Below are 6989 nucleotides of genomic sequence, written 5' to 3'. Positions count from 1 at the left end.
TCAGGATGCGTCCATGATATCGGCACACCACATGGAGTAGCAAATGAGGCTGAGGAAGCCCAAGGGGAGTCCGATGATGACGCTAAGTGAGAACTGGGGTTGTTGGCACTACATGCTTAGCCAGGGTGGTAGTTCCTTCGTAGCAAGGCATGCGCTTAGCCTGCGCCATCACACCTATACCACCTATAAAGCCTTAGGGGTTCCATTATGAGGAGAACTAAGGGGGTAATTGCCATAATAGTTTCTTATGTAAGGAACTTAATTAAGAAAAACAACTCTTCCCTAGCTTTTATTGTGTTACTTCAATGTCATTTCGAAGAATCTGGTTGGAGGAAATCAGCCAAGTTTCTGTGGGTCAATATTTAGAGGGTATGTTTTTCTAGGGATGTGGTGAAGGTAATTGGTCGCGTTAATGACGATTAAACTTGGCACTGGTAGGGTTGTCTTGATATAGAATTGGCTAATTCTGGGTGACCCAGTCCATCCAAAGAGGAAATCTATGTAAATGTTTAAAAGAAAAGGAAAAAAAAGGGAAAAAGGAAAAAAAAGGAAAAAGAAAAAGAAAAAGGGAATGAAAACATGTTACTTAAGTCATGGGAGATTTATGTTGAATAAATTATTGAATACCTCATGATAGATGCTATGATATGTTTCAGCAAATCGCTTTTCATTGCTTCCGTGTAGGCTGTAAAATAAAAACAAACCAAGATTTAAGGAAAAATTGTTAGGTTATGGCTAGTGTGAATAATCTAAGAACAAAATAATTACTCTCTCTCTAAGTGGGCTTCTGGCATCTCACTAACTTTGTCCACTTCCGTAACAACCAAGACGATGCATTTTTCGATTTTTATGACTTTGATGGGAAGTTTCCAAATTAATTGGGATTTCCCGACCACATTCGGGAATCTTCACATTGATTCAGTTTCAGTAGTTATCTTAATTCAGCTTAGGCTAGGGTCGTCTCTGCTTTCTTCCCCTTCCCAAACGGTTTTCCAGAGCAAACTCATTTACTTCCTTTGCAATTATTTAATAAAAGTTGTCTTTGAAAACCATTATACTCAGGGTGAAAGATGTCGACGGTTTCTATACCACTTACAATAAAACAGGGAGCAATATAGGGGAAGGGTGTGGCGATGTATACTGAACGGCATTACCCGTCGTCGCTATTGAATTCAAAGCCTCTGCAACCAGCAAAAAGTTACGCTTGGACGACTTTCAAAAAGAAACTGTGCTGTTGGGAAATTCTACCCAAGTAGGTCCTGCATTGTCTCCAATATAAAGAAAAAAATTTCAAAAGGAGTTGATTTTGTTTTCATGGTGTTTGAGTCATCCAAATGACTTGAATGGGGTGGAAGAGCTCGATCCGCTTGTGCATAATCAAACTAAGGCCTCCTCGGTCCTTTCTCCCTATGTAATGGAATGTCTCCCATTTTTCTATGCCACCAACATAAAACATAATGTTAAGGAATTTTTAAATCTAGAACCTTTCAGTAATATTGCGAATATCAAAGCAGGGGAAATCCTTTCACTTTAAATTCAGAAAGCTACGTTGGGGAACCGTCGACAATCCACTTGAGCAACCCGTGACAACTGAGGATATAGTGACTGGGAAACTTGGTTCCAAATGGCTCCACTTTTTCGGCATACTACACTAAGGTGCATAGAACTTGGAAAACAAAAGGAACAATAAAAGTAATTGTGAATTGCTTATTTTACTAATTTTAATTAGCAAAAAAATTATCATACCAATAATAAAACTACAGGTCTCTTCATTGTGTACTTCAAGAGGAATCTTGACAGAAGGAAGGAGGAGAAATAAAGAGTCATACTAGGATCAATATATCGGATAAAGAGCTCATCAATTTTACCTATCGCTTGTTCCTGCACTTTTGCTGATTCCAGAAAAAATGCAAGAAACGAAACATAATAAGCCTGATGGGGAGGAAAATGTTCTACACATAAGTAATCAAAGTAAAGATTGGTGGTTTTTTTATGGTTTGTTACTGAGAGCAAGAGGAAGCAAATCCATTTTCTCGGGACATGTAGGCGGTTGATTGTTATCTGACTTGTTCAAGAGACCTGTCAAAACCGAACGAAATGGTTATTGCAAAACAAAGCTAACAGCAGATGGCGCGGAAACGAAAGAGAACTTCTTCTGTTTAGTAAGTCTTGAAAAAAAGGAACGGGCAACTCGTCAGCTAATCAGGCTCAACACTTTACGATTCTTGCTGAGTTACAAGGAAAAAAATTTTATTTTATTTTTTTATTGATTCACATTCTCCGGTTTCCAGTGAAACGAGCCTAACCAACCAGATTCAGGATACCAAGTTTCTGGGGAAATTTTAAGTCGTTAGAAATCAACTGGAAATGAGGTTGAGAAGAAGAATCTTGACGAAGCTGAAGTCTACGCTGTAATGAGGGGGTAAAAAGAACTAAAATCTCTTCCGGAGTTCTTCGTCTACTCCCACAAGTCCAATTTCCATGATTCTCCATATGGCTACTTTGTTGCAGCAGCCTTTATATCGTTATTTTACTTTCCGCATGTTGCTATATTTATAGACAACGACCACCACTGGGTTTCTGTTTATTAATGGTACGAAAAAATAACGAAATGAAATAGTACGGCTTCGGCCCAGTACGTAGGGAACGAGGGAAGAAAAATCCGCAAGTGGCCCATTCCCTTAGTTCCCACGGAAAATATGTAATAAATGACGGTCCAACAGACAACGTGAACAAACCATACATACGTCATACACAATTGGCCGAATCGCATACACGCAATATATCTTTTCTATTTTACTGTTTTAAAAAACAGTCTTGAAATTCAAAAAGAACTGACTCTATAACGAAGAATATATTTCCTCGGGGGCGTAATATTGATAGGGTTGCATTTTAAGCTACTCTAAGTTTAACTTGCCTTATCTTGAGCGACGTATTCACCTCTCCATTCACGCTCTTGTTATTTAATCAATTGATCATCATAGGCAGGGCCTGTTTTCAGAATAAATCTTTTATTTTTTGGAGGGACTATTGTTGCACCGCACTTCCCCCGTTCCACGACAGATGAGTTTACTCTCCGCATTGCTTGGACGATGCGAGGGGGAGAACATTATCTAGGGTTATTATCAAGAATTCCCAGTTAACAAAAAGCAAATCCGGAACCCCCATACAGTGGCTCTTTCGAATTGAAAAAAATACTACGAGAATTAGTAAAATCCAACCATTGGACCAACCTTATTGGCTTAATTACTGCTCCAAAGATTTGGAAAAGAATAGCATATTTCACGATACCGAAACAAGATTCGATATTGAGAATTTCTCCGGTAGAACAATTTGGAAAGCTGAAACCAAGAGAATTGATTATAAGCAAACAAGTTTTGAGGAAAGGGTTTGTCTCTACAACCATTTAACCTGAATCAAGTGGGAAGTATCATCTCATCAAGAATTCATCCTTTTAGCCTCTTCAGTTCTTTTCTATGCGTCTGTTTCGAAAACGAAAGAAACGGATTCTAGGTTGTGGGACTTGGACAAAAGAATGTGTTTTCTTTTTTTTTTTTCTAGGGAAATCACATATCTATTAGTTTATCTTCCGTGTGTTTGTACATAATGGCCGTTATTTGACGTTGGGCAACTGAATTCATGGCCTTTGGGCTGCGGGGGGGACTAGCAACTGGTCCTACCGTTTGTTTGACAGAAACTGGTACCTGTTGAAAAACCGTGGCACCCGACCTTAGGGGCCGAGCGGACTCTCAAACAAGAGGTTGCGTTGCGGCACCGCAGCCAGTTGATGTCCAGATATATTCGAGCAGCGGGATCGATGGATAGAAACTTCTTCTGCGTTCAAGCTGGCCAAAAAAGATTAGCAAAGACAAGATGTCGCCCGTGCTTCAGTTGTTGGATAATTTTTGCCCTTACTTAGGTCGACACCCCGGAATTTTGCTGTCGGGGTTACTTCAATTAAGTGAAATTACCTAGGGATCGACCATCACATTGTTTAAGAAGCAAAACTGGGGCTGGATTGGTGATTACTTTGCTTTTGACTGGGCACTTTTGTCATAATTTTTCCGTGAGGGGGATTTGTTTTGCAAAATGTTCCACCGGAAATATTTTAACGATGAATATTATGCCCGTTTTTGTTGTTCAGTTTTCTTGGATGTATCGCTTCATCGGCTACATGGTTCTGGGTATTAGCCACATCGACGACAAAGTTAAACCGTTTCCCTGTCCGGAACTTTGTACATAAACACAGCCATTTACTGCATTGTTTTATTATTTGTTTTCGATGTCCTTTCATCGGAATTTGTGTTTTGTTTCTTTAATTTATGTTCACCATTAGATTTTCGACGTATACGGTGATCGCTTTTGGGATTTTTCTTGTTCGTCAACGGGCTGATCGGCTGGGTTTATAGCCAGTCAGGCCAGGGCATATGGCTAGTTCGTTTGGTACGTTGTGGGAAATTGCTATGCCTCCTGACAGCTGAATGACGGGACTTGATTCTCTTGTCACGAATATTTTCTTTTTCAACATCCCTATCTAGCTTTTCTTGTTTGTTATTTTCTTCCGATCTCAATATTCAGTTCCTCGGTGCTTCAGTGCTTGTATCCTGGGGGAGAAATCGGCAGTATCATCACTCTGAATATCGTCCGAATTCAGGTCAGTTAAGTGCGTTTCCTCCTCCCTTCGGGTTGAATATAGCACCTACGTTTTTAGTAGCACAACTAATTTTCCCTTCGCTACTCCTTTTTACATGTTAAACAGACGGTGGACGTGGTGGAGTATGGCTGTTGGGAGTCTAATTCATAGAAGGAATTCTGCAGAGGATCCAAACTAGCGCAAGTGACCTCTCTTTGTTGCTAACTACGCATGGTCGAAAAAGGAAGGTAGGGGTGATGATAGTACTTATCTTCCCTCTTCCCTCCATACTAGTCCGCAGGTTAGAATGAGAAACGCTTCTTTCAATGCCCAATTGTCGACAGATTTTTCTAAAATAGCGTCTGGTTTTAGTAAAGGGTCAGTGGGGCGGCGTAGTGAAGCATATGGCAAGCCACGCCGCGCTAGAGTGGAAGATTCCACCCGATCCCAAACAAAACTACAAACAGATGAGCGTTTTTATTTTTTCTATTTTAGGTGTTGTTGGAAATAGAATGGTCGGTTTCTACTGTTAGATGACATGAGGGGGCTCACAAGTAAAGTAGGGACCCTGCTCCACCTTGGAATTTGTCTAGCCTTTTTTAGCAAAGATAATGTAAATTTGTCAATTTTTCTTTATTCAATATCAAGTTGATTATGATCCTAACAGTATTGTATACATCTCTTGGGAGAGGGGTAACACTCTCGGGATAGACGAGTTTGTATTTTTTCACACTAAGTGTCTGGTTTGTTCCTCGATTTTGTTCTTAGTCCCATGCAATCGTTTAGGTTTTGTTTGGGTTTTGTGAAATTACATATGTTAAAAAAGGGGCATATAGTTTTTCTGGAAAAAATGAGGTATGTATTCTTAGTACACTTGTTGTGGGAATATAGGGTCTAATTCAGTTCTTGAGGCAATTGAAAATTTGTCTGGTCTCTCTTTTTTTCTTCTCGAATATCCTATTGCAATGGCTGTATGTTAATTCTCTTCTCGGTTGAAATGGAGATATTTCATTTCTTCAACAACGTTTTGTTCATGTTTTTTCTTTTCGATAAAGAATGTAGGCAGGTAAAGTAGGTCCTAAATTTTTGAGTAATGAATTTTGAGATTGGAAAGATTTGATTTTTTATTGGGGAACTGCTATGTTTGTGTTTTTGCTTTGAATAATTGTTTTTCATTTCCGCTTCGTCGCAAAAAACGTTCGCCCAACCGAAAAGTGTACCATCAACTTCCTACACTTAATAATATTGACGTTCAAATCTTAATAAATGGTGAAGGTTAAACACAACTACATAGGAGACAACAAGTCTCGACATGTTTTAGGCTACGAGCAGCGTGGCAATATTGTCAGCACATTGCTGGACGCATGTCTTCTTCATTCAGCTAACATTTGATGGTACTTGTGGCACGAGAATAAAGGCGGCTGGCCCATATGATGCCGACGCCGTTAAAGGAAAAAATATTACAGGAAAACGTTAGACGAACTTGAATAAATTCCTCTCATTGTGGATGAAACCACAAGGCGGTAATGCCAGATGGTTGATGCCACACGTCGTTATAGACGGATCTGACTTGGTTCTACTTGATTATTTACTTGGTTTTGCCATTCAACATTTCTGCAATTCTATAGATGGAACGTTGTGGGATTTTCGGGACCGCAAGAGTTTGCCCATTCAACATTGGTCATTGACGAATCGTGCTACGAGCCGCATACCGACAACAGCACGGATGATGATGGCAGCGCGATAAAGTGGTCCAGACTGGGACGAGACTACCTTCACTACGCCAAACATGCGTTTAAAACAGGTGCCGGGTAGTCCGTTCTTTTTCCCTTTAAAAACATCAATCTTCTCGACTTCCTTGTGAAAAGAAGACAGAAGGCGATTATTTACGTAGCGGACGGACTGTAACGACAAATTTTGCGATTTGTTTTCGTCAAGCTGCGAATTAAGTTTTTGCCACATTTTTTCTTTTTCCTTTGAAAATGACAGGCGGTTTTGCTTTCATTTCTCGCCAAAACAGACGTAACCAAGGGTCTGGTACATACGCAATGTTTCATTATGCAAAAAACTGTTGACGAAAAAGGTGACTGTTAACACGTTCCGGAAAAGTTTGAACATCTGTTACATGATGGTACACATATGAAGAATTCTTAAAAAGGTTGAATGACGGAAGAAAGCTGCTTGTTATTAGCGTATCACGACAAAATTGATGTCGCGCCGTTCATCAAAGCTTGGTATGCAAGCTTTTGTATGTTTGAGTTTGAAGAAGTCGTCGGATAAAGAAGACTGCAAAACCGTTATTGTGTTCGGGCTGACGCCGGTAGATCTCCCGTTAAAAATTTTTGTTTTTCGGTAT

The 6989-nt window shown here is 39.8% G+C and overlaps 1 pseudogene; it reads right to left on the bottom strand.

Moving 5' to 3' along the window:
• LOC123469872 lies at positions 1 to 1265 on the bottom strand (annotated as a pseudogene).
• Positions 1266 to 6989: the final 5724 nt, after the last annotated feature.

This window comes from Daphnia magna, linkage group LG2, assembly GCF_020631705.1.
Source record: "Daphnia magna isolate NIES linkage group LG2, ASM2063170v1.1, whole genome shotgun sequence".
In the NCBI taxonomy this organism is placed as follows: Eukaryota; Metazoa; Arthropoda; class Branchiopoda; order Diplostraca; family Daphniidae; genus Daphnia; species Daphnia magna.
The sequence above is the reverse complement of the archived record's forward strand: the minus strand, read 5'-3'. Positions and strand labels throughout refer to the sequence as shown.